Raw genomic sequence first — 22,126 nt, forward strand, 5'->3', positions numbered from 1 at the left:
AAATTGTAAATATTTTTACATTTTTTAGTAAGAAAGGCAACAATTTTATTATACAATCATATGATAAAAATAGTCATTTTAGACTGGATAGTCAAAAGCCTTATTATCATTTAAATATGTTGGAAAACAACAAACATTGTGGATCACAATTGTTATCGCCCCTGTGATCAAAATTGTTATCGTTCGGACGACCAAAATAAATTATTATTGTCTCGTGCGACCAAAATAAATTATTATCGCTCTGTGCGATCAAAATAAATTATTATCGCTCCGTGCAATCAAAATAAATTATCCCTCTGTATGCATATTCTCTCAAACCTTGATCAAATGTTTTTCTTATGTAGATTCTACCACTTGAATCTATTGACAAAATGTGACTAGCATGTTTTTTTTTTACTCCAAGTGTGTGTTTTTAGAACAATTTCTCTCTTTCTTCTCCATTCTTTTGGAACTGCATTTTCTGTCTCTACTTTTTCTTTTCTGCCTCTAACATAGCTTATAAAATAATTCTTCAACCTCTCACCATTACCATCAACCTGGTTCCAACGGAACCATTTTCTACTATTGCTATAACAAGTTCAACTCATAATTCCTAATACTCCTAAAACAACCAAACAAGTTAATATATCTATACATCCAAATGCGTAAACAGGCACCTAAGAGCTTCTGACTCACTGGCAAAACTGTGCTTCTTGAATCATTCCATTTTTTAATTACAGTGCTTCATCAAAAAAATATTATTACTGGATTAGTTAATTTAATTAGTTAAATAGCAGTGATATATATATATATATATATATATATATATATATATATATATGAGAATAAGTACCTGCAAAGGATGTAAGGATAAGTGTGACTATTATATTGGCATGAATAATCCTCTGCACATCCTTATTTTTGAAATACTTTTCCACGTAAATAACTCCACAGGATGTATCCGATAATGACAGCTTATTCCAAAGTTCCTTAAATGTAGAACTAAAAAATATTTTGATCGCACGGAGCGATAATAATTTATTTTGATCGCACGCAGCGATAATAATTTATTTTGATCAGCGATAATCATTTATTGTGATCGCATGCAGGAATAATAATTTATTTTGATAGCACGATAATAATTTATTTTGATCGCACGCAGCGATAATAATTTATTTTGGTACGGACTTGTAAAAGAATGTCGCGTCAGGGAGAGAAGTAACAGCAACAACAAACACTTGTGAAAGTCAATTATTATTGTCTCGTGCGATTAAAATAAATTATTATCGTTCCATATAATCAAAACAAATTATTATTATCTCGTGCGACCAAAATAAATTATTATTGCTCCGTGTGATCAAAATAAATTATTATCGATAATCTAAAGCCTTGATCATCATTTAAATCTGTTGAAATGTTATTTTGAAACAACAAACATTGGATCAGAATTGATAAATTATCATAGTCCCATAAGACTAAAATAAATTATCCATTAATTTTATTCATATTTTGTTATAGTTCTTCCATAAATTAGCTACTTAGTATAAAATTCACTTTAAATATATAGTGTGTGTAAATTTATATATGCGCACATAAATAATAAAAAAAATCAATTTTTATGGTGACAAAACATAAAACTCTTTATATGTGATTGATAAAAAAAAAAATCATTCAACACAAGTAATGTTAATGGAATGTGATCCAAATTTAATTCTACAATTATAAAATAAAAAATTTAATAATTACATATATTTTGTTAGGTAAATGTGTTTTGAGTTAGGTAAATGTTTTGTTGAGTTAGACAAAAATATTTTATCTTTTTTTTTCAAGTGTTAGCATATATTCTGTTTTTTACAAAAATTTGTAACCACCCAATGTCACCACTCATAAAATTTATTCTTTGTCTAAATACAACATTCTTCCACCCAACCTTTTCTTAAAAGGTTTACAAACCAAAAGGACAAGTCAATACACTATTTAGTATTTAAAGATTGAAACTATGATTTTTATAATTTTTTTAAATTTAGAAACTAAACAAGAATGAATCCTAATAGAACTACCATTAATAAACATAAAAATGATAATTACATGATACTAATAATATTTATATTATAAAAAATATAAGCATAATTATTCTTAACACTAAAAATCATTGTTAACATAGAACATCTTACCTAATACTAAAGAATGCACTCTGTTATTTACATAAAAATTTATTTATTAGTAAAATTTATAAATAAAAAAGAAAAAAAAGTTGTTTTTTTTATTGAAACAGATATGTATTTGAAAGTACTTAAAAGTATTAAATGTAAAGTATATGGCATGCGTTAGGGTTTTGTGTGGCCTAAAAAGGGTAACTAAAGAATAAAGTTTGAACCAAATTTATATAGACAAATAAGTTTGTTTTTTTTATTTTTATTTTAAACAAAAGCTAAAAAGTTTCTATTCAATTGACTTTTAAAGAAAAAGTAGAGAGTATATATGAACATAATATTATAATTGTTTATTTAAAATAGGATGATAAATAACATAGGATGGTTGAAAGAATTTTAGAATTGATAAAATATACTGAAAGGATAGTTTAGATGAAATGCATAAATTATGAAAATGTCAAATTGTATAAATTGTTGTTATATAAGGTTTTAGGTCTTTGTTTGAGTAGTGTCCCTAATAATTAAGTAAACACCATTCTTCTCCTTATAGTGTTATGTAGTATATGATAAATTTTTGTATTAAATATCAACTCGTTCATAAATATAAAATAATTAACCATTATTTTGGATTAAATTAAATATTATTTATAAATTATTTTTTAGAATTAGTAATACTTTATAACATAATTAAATATTATCTTTTTAGTAATTAATACTTTTAAAATTATTTGTTTAGTTTTTTAAAATTTATTTTAGAGATTAACTTTTGAAATGACATTTTGTAGTGCTTCTCCCTGTTAATATGTAAAAAAGATATATTAATTGGTAATATGTGATATATTAATTTTTTAATATCTATATTATTTGTTTACTACAAGGTTGTTTCGCTGTTGTTTTTGGAGCAGCACAAACAGAGGAGGTTAGTCTTTTTTTTTTTAAGACAAACAATATCACCTTAATTTTAACAAATTCTTTTGAAATAAAGGTATGTAATTTGATTACTCTAATCGTCCACCTTACAATATTTATTTTTTAAGGATAATATTTTAAATATCTGTATCTTAATATTTTTATCCCTTAATTAAAAAAACGTTAGACAAGAAAATATACATGTGGAGAAAGAAGTTGGGTGAAAATATATAAATATTTTAAGGCTATGTTTACTTGTTAGACAAGAAAAAGCCCCACTCACCTAAAAAGAAAAAGCTCATTCCCATATTATTATTATGGTCATCATGCCACTAAAATAAATTATTATGATCTCGTAGGACCAAAATAAATTATTATCGTTCCGTGCGACCAAAATAAATTATTATCGTCTCGTGCGACCAAAATAAATTATTATCGTTCCGTGCGACTAAAATAAATTATTATCGGTGCCACCAAAATAAATTATTATCGTCCCGTGCCACCAAAATAAATTATTATCGTTCCGTGCTACGAAAATAAATTATTATCGTCCTATACTACCAAAATAAATTATTATTGTCCCTTACGACCAAAATAAATTATTATTGTCTCGTGCGACCAAAATAAATTATTACCGTCTTATTCAAAATTGTTATCGCTTGTGCGATCAAAATTGTTATTATGGCATCGTGCGATCATAAACGTTATCTATATGTGCGATCAAAAAATAAATTATTGCTGTCCTGTACATCAGTACTTTTATTGTCCCTTACAATCATAATTATTATGGTCCTGATAAAAATTATTATCGTCACGTGCGATAAGAAATGTTTTAGAAATATTATGTACATTTCAAAAATATTTCTTTAATGGATTAGTTACAAAATTTAGAAGTTCTTATGAAAATATTTACCTATAATATTTAATTTTAACACTTATTAAATATAAAAAATTACATAATCTCATTTTTTTATTTTAGCATATAAAATTAATTATTTTTTTAAGAGAATTTCATATCCTATCACCCAAACTTATTCTCTCCCGGAGGTCCTTCCACAATTGACTTTCACAAGTGTCTGTTGTTGTTGCCGTTACTTCTCTCTCTGACGTTCTTTTACAAGTCCGTACCAAAATAAATTATTATCGCTGCGTGCGATCAAAATAAATTATTATCACTGCGTGTGATTAAAATAAATTATTATCGCTGCGTGCGATCAAAATATTTTTTAGTTGTGTATTTTAGGAACTTTGGAATAAGCTGCCATTATCGGGATACATTCACGTGGAAAAGTATTTCAAAAATAAGGATGCGCAGAGTGTTATTCATGGCAATATCAGTAGTCACACTTATCCTTACATCCTTTGCAGGTACTTATTCTCATATATATATATATATATATATATATATATATATATATATATATTTCACTGTTATTTAACTAATCTAGTAACTAATCATTAGCACAGTTTTGCTAGTGATTAAGAAGCTCTTAGGTGCTGTTTACGCATTTGGAGGTATAGGTATATTTACTTACATAATTAAAGTGTAGTACTTGAAAAAGTTTGAGAAAATTTTGTTTTGAATATATTTTAATTGTAATATTTGTGCTTGCAGTGGAGACACTGATGGCAAAGTTCCACTGTTATCAACAAGATACTGCTTACAAGAGATAAAATTGAATGTAACGAAAGAGAGGAGAGTTTGATTTGAAGGAAGACAAGTAGGAGGGTGGGTGGAGGAGTATAAAGTGGTCTTACTTTTGCCACCATTAGAGGTGCTGGCCACCAAGTTCCTATTTTTGCACCACAACAAGCTCTTTCTATCTTTTCTCATTTCCTCTCTTCTCAATCCCTTCCATTTTCTCCCTTCTAATTTACCCCATCTATAGGTCAACTTTATCATTTTAATTAGACAATATTTATATTTATATGGTATGGTTTTAAGGAAAAATATATGAGTTTCTTATATAATATAGTAATGGACCTTTTGTGAACATTTATGTTTAAGAAATATTTTAAATTGAAAAATGATTTATTACTCATTAGTATTTCAAAAATAATTAAAACTTATAAGTATATATAACTGATCCTGCCGACAACTCGAGCGTGGAGGAATCGTTTCGTAGCTCTCTCCCTACCCGTCTACGCGACTGTGTTATCTGCAAAATCACCCTCAGAACCTTCTTTAGGATCTCCAAACGCGACCTGCAAAACACACATACGGCGCCTCTAGCGGCCGTTTGCACTCCGACGATCAAGTTAGATCACAAAACCACCAAATAGAAAAAAATGTGTAGTAATGTGTGTAAAAAAAACTCCCGTTGAATCTCACTCTGATTCTCTTTTATGCCTCCTTCTGTATATGCGCCTAACAGAATTCTGTTATGCCTCTCTGGCATGTGTCAGAACCCTGTTGCGCTTTTCTGTGGCAACGTACCTCCAGAATCAGTAAAACGTGAGTGTCTGCGCGTGTCTGCGCTTGTCTGTACCTTTAACGGCACGGAGTGCACCTTTGTCTGGACCGCGCCCCTCTCAGATGATGACACGTAGAGTCATGCAACTAACCACACACGTGTCACTACTTGAAGGGCTCTAGCGTGTGTCTAAGTTATTCCCTTGCGGAGTAACTTAGCGCATTCCTTTTATCTGGGTAAATCGCATACTTTCAGGAGAACGCCAGGTGTGGCTGGTCTAGGCACACTCACCAAGCATTGCTCTCTGCGCAAACGATTTCCCCTTCACCAAGCATCTAGGAACTGATCTGTCGGTGACCGCTTGGTTACTGACCACCGATCACCGTTCTGGGTGATCTGTCCCCTGACTTCTCTGCTGACTGATCTGTCGGTGGCCACTTGGCTACTGACCACCGATCACCTCTTTGGATGACCTCCGATCACCGTTCTAGGTGATCTGCTCCCTGATCTCTCTGTCACCCGGTCCACGTGTCACCCTACGAGTGGCCCACGTGATTATCTTCTGCTGACGTCATTAACTACCGATGACCGACCGGATCAATAACATATTTTCACAAATTTTCGGTAAAATAGTCATTTTAAACTCATAGTAAAAAATCTTGATCATCATTTAAATTTGTTGAATTTTAATTATGAAAACAACAAACATTGGACCAGAATTGTTATCGCCAGTGTGATAAAAACTGTTATTGCTCGGGCGACCAAAATAAATTATTATGTGCGACCACAATAAATTATTATGGTCCCGTGCGACCAAAATAAATTATTATCGTCCCATACGATCAAAATAAATTATTGTGGTCCCATACGACCAAAAAAAATTATTATAGTCTCGTGCGACCAAAATAAATTACTATCGCTCCGTGCTATCAAAATAAATTATTATCGCTTCGTGCGATCAAAATAAATTATTATCGCTTCGTGCGATCAAAATAAATTATTATCGCTCTTGGGATCAAAATAAATTATTATTGCTCCGTGCGATCAAAATAAATTATTATCGCTCCTTGGGATCAAAATAAATTATTATTGCTTCGTGCGATCAAAATATTTTTTTGTTCTGTATTTTAGGAACTTTTGAGTTACTTTTAATATATATATATATATATATATATATATATATATTTCACTGCTATTTAACTAATTAAATTAATTAATCCAGTAATAATATTTTTTTATGAAGCATTGTAATTAAAAAATGGAATGATCACAGTTTTGCCAGTGATTCAGAAGCTCTTAGGTGCCTGTTTACGCATTTGGATGTATAGGTATATTAACTTACATAATTAAAGTATAGTACTTGAAAAAGTTTGAGAATTTTTTTTTTGAATGTATTTTAATTGTAATATTTGTGCTTGCAGTGGAGACACTGATGACAACGTTCCACTTTTATCAACAGATAGGGCTTACAAGAGATAAAATTTTGAATGTAACGAAAGAGTGGAGAGCTTGGTTTGAAGGAAGACAAGTAGGAGGGTGGGTGGGGAGTATGAGGTTGTCTTACTTTTGCCACCATTAGAGGTGTTGGCCACCAAGTTCCTATTTTTGCACCACAACAAGCTCTTTCTATCTTTTCCCATTTCCTCTCTTCTCAATCCCTTCCATCTTCTCCCTTCTAGTTTACCCCATCTATAGGTAAACTTTATCATTTTAATTAGAAAATATTTATATTTATATGGTATGGTTTTAAGGAAAAATATATGAGTTTCTTATATAATATAGTAATTGAACTTTTGTGAATGTTTAAGAAATATTTTAAATTGAAAAATGATTTATTACTCGTTAGTATTTCAAAAATAATTAAAACTTATAATTATATATAACAAATTTTCACAAATTTTCGGTAAAATAATATTTTAGACCTAATATTCAAAAGTCTTGATCATCGTTCAAATTTGTTGAATTTTATTTTGAAAACAACAAACATTGGATCAGAATTGTTATCGCCAATGCGATAAAAATTATTATCGCTCGGGCGACAAAAATAATTTATTATGGTCCGTGCGACTAAAATAAATTATTGTGGTCCCGTGCGATTAAAATAAATTATTATTATCTCATACGACTAAAATAAATTATTATTATCACCTTCTGAATTTATTTTTTTTCTGTACTCATAAACATTACTGTAATTATCATGGTGGGAATTACGGGAAGGACAAAGGAGAAATGATGGCGAGGTGGGTAGCAGTACTTGTTTTGTAATTGAAAAAGAAGCATAGTTTATTAAACACGCATCCATTGTGCCGGGCTTCAAACTTGCAATCCACAGTCACCAACATTAACTGACAAACAGTGCTTTGATTTTGAATTTATTATTTTCTATTTAATTTATATCTTTTCAATCTAAATTTTAATATTATTAATTTTCCATAAAGAACAGACCATGTGTTTGGTCATCAATCAATCTAGTGCTAAAAAAAATAAGAATTGTTCCACTGACGTGGAAATGTTATTATTACATTTAAACAATTTTTTTATATTTTTATTTCTCTTAAAATTTATAATTTTTTTAATATTTTTTATTTATTTTGAAAGCACCGTAAATATTTTATTTTTGATAAATAAAGCTTTTTATTTTGATAACGGATATAATTTTGACAGAGACAGAAAAGAAAAGATGGTGATATTAACAGATTTAGTTTAATACAATTATCTCACATTGTTTTGTGTGCTCATTTTTCATGTTTTTTTATGTGCCAATATTTTTGCAAAAAAGTAAGCATGCATTCACGTACCAAGCATGGTGGTGGGGTCCATTGCTTTCTTTACTCATTAGTTTTTATGACTGGAGCAAATGGGGCCCACCCGCTAAAGATTTTGGATTTTAGCTAGTGAAAATGGGCAGTTTCTTCCTGCACTCCCATTTTTTCTTCCTGCACCCCAAATGTTATGTAAAGACAAATCTATCCCTCATAGTTTTTGAAAACCCTAAAATGCGCAATACTCACTCTGCTCTTTCTTCTTCCTCTGCACATAAACTGCAGATAGATAGACTACATTGTTCTCTCAACTGTGGTGTTACTCTATCTATTAACACAGGAAAACATTTTTCTTTGTGCAGAGTTTTTTCTTGACGATTTTCTGTTCAGAGAAGAAGGTAAGTAATTTTTTTTTCAGATTTATAGTTCAATTTTTATTGTGAATTTTTGTTTCTAGAATACATATGTTGTGATTCAAAACAGTGCAATTTGTTAGTTTTACAAAATAGAGAATCTACATTTTGTTTTTGAATTTTCCAAAATATTAAATCCTGCAAAACTCTCAGATTGATGCATCGTAAATATTCCAAATTGATGAATCCAGTAATCTTTAAATTTGTGGAAGAAAATTCAAAATCCCTAATAAAAAAATGTATCCGTATATGAAATATTAAAAAAATAATATATTACCGTAAGGTATTAAAAAAGTTATTTTAACGAAATGGTTATAAAAGATATATAATTTAACTAGTATCTTCTTCAGGTATAATATTTAACTAGTAACTACTAAACTATATTTATCATCATATTTTGAAATATTTTAATTAATATTTAATAATTAATATATCCTTATTAAATATCTTAACATGTGGTATAATAAATAAATAAATTATTTAATTATAACTTTTAAATAATATATCCTAGTACATATATTTATGTTTTTATCTTTCTAATGTGATTGTAAGATTTTGTTTGTTAGTTGAGTTTTATTTTTATCTTTTTAATTTGATTGTTAAAGTTTATTGTTAGGTAAATTTTACTTATTAGTAATAAGAGTATTCTATATTCGAAAAGTACTGTATGAGAGTTTACATCTACATTCTTTTATTTGATGTAAAAAATAACAGTGATCAACGCATAATTAATACAATGTGATGTTTGGAATTATCTAAAATTTCAATTTGTGTTAGAGAAAAATGAAATAAAATGTTAATAAGATATCTTTTATAAGAGTATTCATATCTTTTTCTTTATTTGATTAAGAACTCATTCATTCAAATGGAAATAATAATTCTCACCATGTAAAACGACAATGAAAGAATGGTGGACATGGAAATGAAAGCAGAGAAGAGAGTTATTATTATGTGGGATCAAGGAAAGTTATATTGTTATCTAAGGAAAAAAAACAAACGAAAATTGAAAGTACAGACATGAGAGTGCTTAGAAAATAATTATTGAATACACTCATAAAGCTTCTCTGTCCCCCAACTCAATGAAAGCAAGCAAAGCAAGCTACATACAAATTAATTTAATATTATTTATTTACATTAATTAAGTATTATTTTTATGTTTAGTATAGGATTCTAGTTTTCGTTTCTAAATTTTAAAAGAATTACAAATTTATAGTTTCAATCTTTAAATACTAAATATCATAATTTAATTGATTTTATGTGATTTAATATTATAGCAAAAGATTATTAGAATAATAAAAATGTGGTTTAAGTTAAGTAGTTTTATATTTTATTTTCTAAATTACTAAACTTGTAGAAGAATAATGTATATGTTTAATATCTGATAATCTTTAATAAAGAGATGCACATACATAAGAATAGTATATGTTTAATATATGATAATCTTTAATAAAGAGATGCACATACATAAGAATAGTGAAACTTAAATAAAGTTAGTACATATGATAAAAGACGTTTATGGAAAAAATTTTAACCTAAGAATTGTAAAATTTGAATAAAGTTAGGTAGGATTTTACGCAAAGCATGTGATGATGATAAAAGACGTTTATGGAAAAAATTTTGACCTAAGAATTGTAAAATTTGAATAAAGTTACGTAGGGTTTTACGCAAAGCATATGATGAAGACGGAATTGCTCTGTAAATACACATTGTTATTATTTGTTCTGCTTTATACCTTGTGTTTTCTACATTGTGCTTGTATCAATAAAAAAAGTTAACGATTTTTGTTCTTATAATAATAGTTTTGCCTAACTTATAACTTTATAATTATTTAGAAAATAATTGTATAGAATATAATAATTTAGAAAAAATATTATTTTAAAACATATTTTAAATAATAACTTTTTAGAAAAATATGTAAATAAGAAAAAATTAGTTAAAAAAATAACATTTATAAATTATAAATATATAAGTAATATTTAAAAATATAAACTGGAATAAAAAATTATTTTATTAATGGTTTAAAAATTGTGAATAAGGTTGGAATTTGAGATGCTTGTGAGAAATACAAAATTTTAATGATTGTTAGGTTAGGTAAATGTTGGAAGGAAGTGTGATAAGAGAAAATAATGATAATGGATGAGGAGTGACAGTGAAAAAAAAAAAGCACGTAAGAGTAGGTAGAAATTGAGTAAGAAAATAAAAATAAAGGACATAAGTACATTTATTTTTTAATTTTATTATGAATAGTATTAATATAGACTACACTCTCAAACTCTAATCCACCATTAAAATATTATATTAGAATTTTATATTATAAATTAAAAAAGTATTTATTATTTAGTTTGAATTATCACTAGTTGTATTTCTGATTTAGATTGATTTGAAGAATAAATGAATAAAAATGCGTGAGGATGAAAAAGAAGAGAAATAATTTTAAAAAAAATGATGGAAGTGGCTATACTATTGGTGTGATATGTTAGTAACAGTATTATGGAAAAAGGTTAGTGTGGTATTGTGGAAACAAGTAAATGACGGGAATGCCCCTTACTATGTCTGCCCCCACATGTCTCTCGTAATGTTCTTTAGATGTTAAGAGAACGCGGTGCTGCACAGCTGATTGTCAACTTTGTGGTACAAGTTGTTCCGTTTCTGAAAAGCTGTGGAATATTGTAAAATGTTTTTTAAGTGCTTCCACTTTGATTTGTCACCTTTTTCTTCCAAACTTCACCATGCACCACAAAGATGTTTTTGGCTGATTTTTTTTTTTTTTTTTGTGCGCTTTTCAGCAAGTAAACATGGGAGAATTCCATAGTATAATGTGTTTTTGGAGCCCATTTTCTGATTCAACACGTACCAACATAACACACTCATCAAAGCAGCTTCTCATTCCTAATTTGGAAACTAAAAAGTCTTCCCCTTTATCTTTATACAAGACATAATGCTTTGAATGATTCTCTTTCTTGATTTAAATTTTAGTACTCTCCCTAATGTTTCTTTTCATCTTTTCACTCTAATGTTTCTTTTCATATTTTCACTTTAGAAAATGAAAAAAAAAACAAAATTTTGTTAAAGTGGTGACCATGACATGATTCCTAACACAAACAGAGCACACCCCACATAAAAGCTGCCTTGTTATAAACACCAGGGGGTACTGCTGCATTGTATAACAGACCTGTTAGACCACACTGCCTAATTATGCAGTAGCCACTTAAGAGAGAATGCATTATTTACGCTTTGGCAGAAGAAGGTAATAAGGCATAGCTTCTGATACCTTGTCAAACTGCATAATACTTTCCTTTAGTGCTCACTTTTACTACAATCCTTTCTTTTTCTTCTTTTTTCTGTGTCTCTCATATTTTTGCTGTGTTGGCCACATTGGAGAAGAACAAGTTCCACATATAGTTTTTGTACATTTTTCATATGTAGTCTGGACCATTATATTTTGTTGTCACATAGGACAAACTTTAACAAAAAGGTGAAGAATCTTTGTATCAATATCACCATTACATAGTTCCTTATCTCCCATGCACCACACTAAGAATGTTTCACCTTTTAAATACAATTTAATTTAGACCACTCCTTTTTGTTGTGACTTTGAGTTATAGCTTTGTAGGTGAGGTCAACAACTTCAAGTTTCAAAAATTTTAATATATATATAGTTCAAAAATTTTAATATATATATATATATATATATATATATATAGTTGAATCAAAGTTTATTCATGAATAATTAAAATATCAAAAAATGGAATATAAATATAAAAATTCATTATACTACTATTATTATTATTTGGTAATATTTTTTTTTATCTCAAATCAATTTTAATTTATATATATGACAAATATCTAATATAATTTATTTCATTTTATATGTATTAAATTAAAAATAATAATAAATTTAAGTATGGATATATGGATATATGTTATTAATTAAAAAGCCATTCCAAAGATTTTTTAATAACAAAGTGGTATAAAAAAGTTATATAGCAAATGAGGTAAATTATAACAATTTCTTCATCAATTTTGAAACGAAACTTCTGTACTTGTGTGTTCATCACAGTTGTATGCAAAAATTCATTAAAATAAAGTTCTTTCATGTTAAAAAATTGAACATGTCAATTAATAAAATTAAACACAAAACTATGTTTTTGAGATGAGATGAATATTATGTATAGGCATAGATATTGATGGATGAAGGAAAGAAGGATGCATATAATAATAATTGAAATAATTAGAGAATACGAGTGTCTATGTCCATATACTTGCTTGGACTGGACTCATTTAATTGGTTGCAGAAAAATATTTGGTCTTTCATGGAAAATCTTTCTCCATATACTTGCTTTTGGACTGAACTCATTGGATTATCTTTATATTGTTTGAACATTTTGTATTATGCAAAGATTCCATTAACTTGCGTGATAATTTGTTTTATTCTGAAATTGTTTTTTCCAGAACACAAAATATCTATTATAGATTTTCTTTTCTAAAATATATATTTTTTAATTTTAGAGTTTTAATTTCAAAATAGAGACAATTTTGAAAATTCAAAAGTGAAGTAGATACTCATAAAAAAAAATTATTTTTTACTCACTTGCTAAAATATAAAGATGAGGTCTATACTTTATTATTTTTTATAATAATAAACAATATTATTTTTCCAACTTTCATTTCTACTAACCTTTTTATATTTATTTTTTAACATTTCTAAGTGTAACTCTTACTTATAATTTTATTTTATTTCTTACCAACTAAAAATTGTTGTTAATTTTAAAATATTTGTCATAACTTTTTCAAATAGTTACACCATTTTCAAAATTTTGTTTGTCCAACAACATTTTCTTCAATAAATTTCTTTTTATACTCCATTAATTTTATTCATATTTTGTTATAATTCTCTAAAAAATTAGTTACTTAACACAAAATTCACTTTCCATGTATAGTGTGTGTAAATTTATATATGCGCACATGAATAATAAAAAAATCAATTTTTATGGTGACAAAATATAAAACTCTTTATATGTGATTGATAAAAAAAAGTTTTTCATTCAACACGTGTCGTATATCAGTGGAATGTGATCCAAATCTAATTCTACAATTATAAAATAAAAAATTTAATAATTACATATTTTGTTAGGTAAATGTATTTTGAGTTAGATAGATGTTTTGTTGAGTTAGAAAAATATTTTATCTTTTTTCAAGTAAGTGTTAATAGATATTCTGTCTTTTCTGGGATGTCATTGACCAGAAAAAGTTTACTTGTGTTTCTTTATAGTAAATCTAGCTAAAAAGATTCCACAGAACAGGGGTTATGACCTCATCCTTAAGCAACTCAATGTTCAGACTCTTCATTTTGATAATAAGGTTATTTTATTATATCAAGATTTATATATTTATATATTGATAGTAAAAAAACATTAACTAGAATGAGTCAATAACACTTTAATTAATGATAATTATTAATTCAAATTTTAATGAAATTTGAGAAATACTTTTTAGGAATTCCTTTTTTAATACATTTATGGATTTTTATTTTTTAGATAATTTGTTTTATTCTGAAATTGTTTTTCCAGAACAAAAAAAAATATTATAGATTTTCTTTTCTAGAATATATTTTTTAATTTTAGAGTTTTAATTTCAAAAGTGGAATAGATACACAAAATATTTGTTTTTTACTCACTTGTTAAAATATAAAGATGAGATTTATATTTCTTTATTATTTAATATTTTGATTAAAAAAATATAAAACTGTGTTTTGAGATGAGATTTAATATAAAGATGAGATTTATACCAAAAAAAATGACAGTAATGGAGAGGAAGTAAGTGACAAAACTGTGTTTTGAGATGAGATGAAGATTATAAAACTTGAATGGAGAATGTATAGACCAAAAACATCCCTATATAGTTGAATGAAATCTTATATGTTAGTCTATGTATGCATTATCATAGAGCGTAAGAGTGGCAAATAATTAATAAATATAATTTTAAATAAAAATAAAAAATATAGTGAAATATGATACTAATAAAGTACTCAGTCAAATTTTATGAAATATAATTTTAATTAAATTTAATATTTAATTATTTATTATTATCGTTACATGTGATTAGAGTTATTGTTCCGTGCGATCAAAATTGTTATCATTATTAGTATCATGTAATTATCATTTTTATGTTTATTAATGGTAGTTCTATTATGATTCATTCTTTGGTTTCTAAATTTAAAAAATTTATAAAAATCATAGTTTCAATCTTTAAATACTAAATAGTATATTGTCTTGTCCCTTATGATAAACCTTTTAAGAGCATACATATTTGGAAAAGGTTAGGTGGAAGAATGTTGTATTTAGACAAAGAATAAATTTTATGAGTGGTGACATTGGGTGGTTACAAATCTTTGTAAAAAACAGAATATATGCTAACACTTGAAAAAAAAAGATAAAATATTTTTGTCTAACTCAACAAAACATTTACCTAACTCAAAATACATTTACCTAACAAAATATATGTAATTATTAAATTTTTTATTTTATAATTGTAGAATTACATTTGGATCACATTCCATTAACATTACATGTGTTGAATGATTTTTTTTTATCAATCACATATAAAGAGTTTTATATTTTTTCACCATAAAAATTGATTTTTTATTATTATTTATGTGCGCATATATAAATTTACATACACTATATATTTAAAGTGAATTTTATGCTAAGTAGCAAATTTCTGAAAGAACTAGACACTTATAGAAGAAAATGTTATTGGGCAAACAAAATTTTGAAAATGGTGGAACTATTTGAAAAAATTATGAGAAATAAATAATTTAAAATATTTTAAAACTAACAAGTTTTAGTCAGTAAGAAACAAAATAAAATTATGAGTAAGAGTTACTCTTAGAAATGTTAAAAAATAAATATAAAAAGGTTAGTAGAAGTGGAAGTTGAAAATAATAATGTTTATTATTATAAAATAATAAAGAAATATAGTAACAAGTGAGTAAAAAACAATTTTTTATGAGTATCTAGTCCACTTTTGAGTTTTCAAAATTGTCTTAATTGACAAAAATTCTAAATCTTGCTTTCATTAACAAATTGACATAGAATTCATATATAGTTGGTTGAAGATGATAAGAAGCACCGCAAGCTCTAGCTCCTCCCGAGGCATTGCTGCTAGAGTATGTGTGGATATAGCAAGAAGTTGATGTTAATATTTATTTATTGGTTTAAACGGGCCAAATATTGATATAAAGAATGTTTTTTATTGTGAAAAGGTATACACATAAAACCTTTAAAACCATTAACATCAACCTATATTAATTGAATTTTTTTATAAAAAAACTGTATATATACTTGGTAAAGAAAATGGGAGTGTAATTTTTTTTTTTATCGTTAGCAATAATAAAACAGAATATTAAGTGTGGATTTTCTATCAAAAGTATGTTAGGCAACATACTTGTATTTTAATATTTGTATAGCTTAATTATATATATATATAACGAGAATTAATATTTGATGTCAAAACTTTCTTATAAAAAAAATTGTGACATAAGAACAACAGTTAAATTTGGCAAGTATAATGATAATGGAAAAATTGGTAATAATCGTCCTTCATTGTATTATATGAATAAAGTTTTATAAAACAATAAAAAGTCTCTTACAAAGGATAAATGAATAGAAAATTTATTTTAAAATAATAAAGTTATATATATGTGCATGTATAAAAATGGGAAGCTCATATATATATTTTTTACAAAGTATACTAAGATGCATCTAAGTTTAATTGAGAAATATTAAAATAATACAGTAGAATTAATTTGAAAAAATATAAAAAGCTAATGAAATTGGAAATACTAACAAATAAATAAAATTATATTTGAAATGTTTTTAGGTGAACAAGTTCTTAAGCCTCTATTTTTTATTATTACTTTTGCTATTTTTCAGCCCTTGTTTTCATTTATCTAAACGCTCAGTTCTAAAAAATGTAGGCCCATTAGCCTGTTCCAGTTTTCCCATAGCATGTTAAAATGTAGTGAGATAAAGAAGAGAGACGATGTGTGAGGTGCAACTGCAACTGTAGTGTTGTAGGTGAGGCTCAATAAATAGACCATTTTCCTGAAAAAGCCATACATGATTGGCAGCTGTGCAGTAGCTTACATAGGTGAAAGGAAACTTGGCATAAGCAACCACATGGTCTTAATTTGAGAGAGAGTGAGAGTGCTATTTATTGAGCCTCACCTGCAATGCATCACCACAACACCTGCAATCAATAAATATACCATTTTCTTAACTTGGCATAAGCACACACACTCCAAACCCTACCCTATCCCTTCCTCCGTCGCCAACCTCCCCTACCTCAATTTTAACTCACCAAACTCCGTTTTCTCTTCTCTCCCCAACCTCCTCGGAATCTCCCTCGACGGCAACCGCATCTCCGGCACCATCCCGGGATCCTTCGTCTCCTTCCCGAAGCATTTCACGGTGCTGACACTCTCCCGCAACCATCTCTTTTCACATGTTTTTTTGTCTAACAAGTTTTTTTTTGTAAGGTCAAAATATTAAAACTAAAATTTACTAATGAATGACGACAACACTTATACTCTCTTTGACTCACATGAGAAGCTACTAGCAACACTTAACATGATTACATTTGTTTATTATAATTGATCAAACATTAACATCAACCTTAGAATTATTGTGCACAATGTCTAACCATTGTAACAATGTGTGCTTTCAACCAATATTTTGAAAACCAGCTTCATGTGATACACGAGAAAAGTAGATGCTTTTTTTTTTTTTCTAGCACGTGCCCAACATATAAGATATATGGTTGAAAGGATTTTGGAATTGATAAAGTTATATTGAAAAGATGGTTTAGGTGAAATAAATAAATTATTTATTTTTCTTTAAAAATACCAAATTGTAAGAGGCACGGAGTCTTTGCAATAGGCACTACCTTTAGCAATCAGAGTCTTAGTCAACACCTTTTTCTTCTTTCTTTTCTTCCTAGTCTCGCCACCATTAACTGTCACCAATTTTGTTGTTGATACATGGAGAATATGATATGAGGAGTTTCTAAGAATTTAGATCCCTTTTAGATGGTAAGAACTTATTGAAAATTTGTTATGTTGTCACTTTTTGTTGTATATAATTTGATAGAAGACTGGAAATGAAAATAGAAGATTAGAATAATAAAGTTACACAAAGAAGCATGTATGAAAATGGAATGTTGACGGATATATGTTAATTACAAAGTTGTTAAGGATGCATGTGTGTTTAATTGAATATTGAAATAATATAGTAGAATAATTTAAAAGATTTACCATTTTTAATTATAAAATACAGCTATATTTTCATTTTTTATTTTATTAATTGTATTTTTTTATAAAAGAATTGTAAATACAGTTAGTATGGTAAAAAAATGGGAGTGTTAATTTCTTTTTATGATCAGTAATAATAAAATAGAATATTATGTGTGATTTTTAAAAAAAAAATATGTTGTTGACAATTTTTGTTCTTTTGTACTCAAGAACATAAGTCTCACTTTAATTCATTGTCAAATTCAGAAGTTATTTTTAAAATATTTACCATGTGATTTAATTTTAATATTTACTAAATATAAAAGAAGTTATATAATATCAAATTTTTATTTGAGCGGATCGCATTAATTATTTCTTAACAAGATTTGATATTCTATCACTAAAACTCTAGATAAAAAAAAATAAATTAAGATAATGTTATAAAATAGAATCTGTTAATTTTTTTTATTGATAGAAGCATAATATAGAAAAAGTATAGCAGAAGATTAATAATAATTTGGCTTAAGTTAAGTAGTTTTATTTTTTATTTTTTAAATACTGAAATTGGAGTAGAATGATGTATATGTTTAATATCTGATAATGTTTAATAAAAAGAATGCAGATAAAAATAGTGAAACGTAAATAAAGTTATACATGTGATAAAAGAGTGGTATGAGAAAGTTGTCAGTGATATTAAAATTGTTACTTGTTATGTATGATGGAATAAAAATTGGTCTTTTGATGTTCTGGTTTGTTCTAGTGTGGATTATAGTTAAGGTGGTGGTCCTCCTGGAATGCCATCCTTTGTATGGAAAGTGCCGAATGACATTTCTGTTGGGTGGGTGCTAAAAAAGTGTTTTAAGGTAACTCTTGTTAGAGTTATAAGTTTGTAAATTTGTCCTGTAATTTTTTTTTTAACTTGATGAATAGCACAATGAGGTAACTCTTGCTAGAGTTATCAAAATCTTTGTCTCAACATCTGTCATAATTGAAAATTACGGTATTTATTTTTCTTGAAATATTTTTAATGTTTATTTTTAGTTTTATACACATATTTGTTTTAAGAGATCTACATTTGATTAATATTAAAATGCAATATTGTCCTTTAAAGAAGCACATGTTCTCTCACAAATATCTTAGTCTAATAAAATTAAACTCCAGGAAAAACTTTTCTTTAAATACCGCCACTTCCTAGAGTTCTCTTTCACCCTTATAGCACTACTCTGAACTTCACGAAATCCTCTGTTCTTCAGCAAGGAATTGCAGCTCGACACCAAGACCTCCTTACTTGACTCTTTTCCTCACTTTTTCTTTACATTTTTAATTTTCTTTTTCAGGTTTTCTACTTCGACATTGGTGAGAATCGGAGGGGGCGTTTCTTGAAGGTACTTAATTCCCTTTCTTCTATGTCGAATTGAAATGGAAAAATGTTTAACATACACCTTATTTTTGAGTGAAGGAAGAGAGAAAAATTGTGTGTACAGAGTGAGAATAACTGAAGAGAGAGTATGTTGGCTGTGTCAAAATAATAGTTCCTTCTTGGAATGCTTTACTTCTATTGTCGAAAATTAGAATAGGGGAGTTGTCTATATATCTGAATTTAAGATAAGTTTTAATATCTGTAACAATGCTGGTTTACAAGTTATACCAATCATTGTTTGAAGCATTGTTCTCTTGCAATATATTTTACTTACAGGATATTAGTTTCTTTGCATCATCAGAGCAAACATTCATTTCTTCCGCTAATAAATTTGCTTCCTTCATGTGTTATTAAATAAGAATAAATAAATAAATACATGAATCTAATCTTCATCTCATCTCAAATGATAGGGTAACAAACTTGTCGGACAACCACCGGTTAATTTTAATCACTACTTCGACTATATTAAACTAAGAGCGGAAGAAGAAAAAACAATCTTTTACTTTTTTTTTTTTTTGTTTTTTTAAGCTGAAAATGCTTCATGGGATAAACCTCTCGTATTGTGACTCAATGGAGATATGCATGAATGCACTGTAAATCACTTTTATTTCTTTATTAAAAAAATTGTTAAATATATTAATTTGTAGGACCTGGTTGTTTCTCTATTGCTTTTGGAGCAGCACAAGAGCTTGGTTCATTTCTTGTAGATGACCATCAACGTCTTAAGTTTAACAAATTTTCTTGGAATCAAGGTGTATAATTTTATTATTTCATTTTTAATTTTAAATATTATTTATTTAATTATTTGTATATAATTTGGATTGTGTTGTTTCAATTTTGCAGTTGCAAATATCATATTCTTGGAATCACCTATTGGTATGGTCTTGAAAAAAAGAGAATATCTGTTAACACTTGAAAAAAAGACAAAATATTTATCTAACTCAACAAAACATTTACCTAACTAAAAAACACATTTACCTAACAAAATATATGTAATTTTTGGGAGAATTATAACAAAATACGAATAAAATTAATGGAGAATAAAAAGACAATTATAGAAAAAAAATGTCATTGAGAAACAAAAAATTTAAAATTGATGAAGAAGAATCTATAAAAGAACAACCATTACACATGACCCTCATATTTGTGACTAAGCTTCCAAATTTAAACCGACAACCATTAAGTCTATTTGGAAAACAACAAATCCTATAAACATCTCTATTCTCTAATTATTTCAATTATTATTATATGCATCATTCTTTCCTTCATCAATCAATATTTATGCTTATATATAATCTTCATCCCATCTCCAAACACATTCATCTCAATTCAAAACTCAATTTTGTGAATTTATTGCTTCCATTCTCTGTTCAAGTTTTAAATCTCCAGTTCATCTCTAAACAGATTCATCTCCTCTCAAGTGAATTTCTTCATTCCAATGACTAACCTTTTTTTTTTCTATTCCTCCTGAGCATTATTGTGGGAGTTGTTGGAACCGAATATTCCATCCGGCAACCTGAAAAGGATAGAGTGAAAAATTTACTAGGACAACCGTCAATTAGTTTTACACACTACTCTGGATATATTAAATTAGGATTAGAGGAGGAGAAATCATTATTTTACTGGTTTTTATGTTTCATGGAATAAACCTACTCTATTTAATATATCCATGAAGCATAAAAACCAGTAAAATAATGATTTCTCCTCCTCTAATCCTAATTTAATATATCTAGAGTAGTGTGTAAAACTAATTGGTGGTTGTCCTGGTAAATTTTTCACTCTATCCTTTTTCGGTTGTCAGATGAAATATTCGGTTCTAGTAACTCTCACAATAATGCTCAGGAGGAATAGAAAAAAAAGGTTAGTCATTGGAAGGAAGAAATTCACTTGAGAGGAGATGCATCTGTTTGGAGATGGGATGAAGATTTAAAACTTGAACGGAGAACGGAAACAAGAAATTCACAAAATTGAGTTTTGAGATGAGATGAATGTGTTTGGAGATGAGATGAAGGGATTATATATAGGCATAGATATTGATTGATGAAAGAAAGAAGGATGCATATAATAATAATTGAAATAATTAAAGAATAGGGATGTTTATAGGCTTTGTTGTTTTCCAAGTAGGCCTAATGGTTGTTTGTTTAAATTTGGAAGCTTAGTCAGAGAAATGAGGGCCATGTGTAATGGTTGTTCTTGTCTAGATTCTTCTTCATCAATTTTAATTTTTTTGTTTCTCAATAACATTTTCTTCTACAATTGTCTTTTTATTCTCCATTAATTATATTCGTATTTTGTTATAGTTCTTCCAAAAATTACATATATTTTGTTAGGTAAATGTGTTTTTAGTTAGGTAAATGTTTTATTAAGTTAGATAAATATTTTGTCCTTTTTTCAAGTGTTAACAAATATTCTCTTTTTTCTGAAATGAACCAGATAAAATTTATAGAGATTTATAACCGCACTACCAACCGTTAAAAGCATGTGCGTCTCCGCCTAGCCCAGAAGTTTTGTTATTCGTCTTTATAACATCTCCACAACCTATTAAGTCCTGAGCTAGTTAGGCCTGCCGAACATTGAATTTTCTACTTGCCACTCCCCATTTTATTTATACACCACCAACTTTTATTTTCTTTAACAATTATGAGACCTTTCGATTGATCCGTTGTTTTTGCTATTTGGCACCCATTTTGACATTATGCCTAAATAAATTTTAAACATTTGTATGATGGAACGACGTCATCTCATTTAATATAAATAATAAAATAAAAATAATAATAAATATGAAAG

The 22,126-nt window shown here is 27.6% G+C and overlaps 1 long non-coding RNA gene and 1 pseudogene across 3 annotated transcripts; both read left to right on the forward strand.

Moving 5' to 3' along the window:
- The window catches only part of LOC150022964 (serine carboxypeptidase-like 35), a 114,390-nt pseudogene that overhangs the window by 85,927 nt on the left and 6,337 nt on the right, over positions 1-22,126 (forward strand).
- Positions 16,728-22,065, forward strand: LOC150022971 (uncharacterized). Of its 3 annotated transcripts, none has more exons than XR_016517190.1 (5): positions 16,728-17,101; positions 18,680-18,782; positions 19,257-19,304; positions 19,987-20,091; positions 20,183-22,065. It is a non-coding gene; the product is annotated as an uncharacterized LOC150022971 (long non-coding RNA). The 3 variants fall into 3 exon arrangements; XR_016517191.1 differs by having other exon boundaries at positions 18,692-18,782; XR_016517189.1 differs by lacking the exon at positions 18,680-18,782 and having other exon boundaries at positions 16,740-17,101.

This window comes from Phaseolus vulgaris, chromosome 11 (assembly GCF_051622355.1).
Source record: "Phaseolus vulgaris cultivar YP4 chromosome 11, ASM5162235v1, whole genome shotgun sequence".
NCBI lineage: Eukaryota > Viridiplantae > Streptophyta > Magnoliopsida > Fabales > Fabaceae > Phaseolus > Phaseolus vulgaris.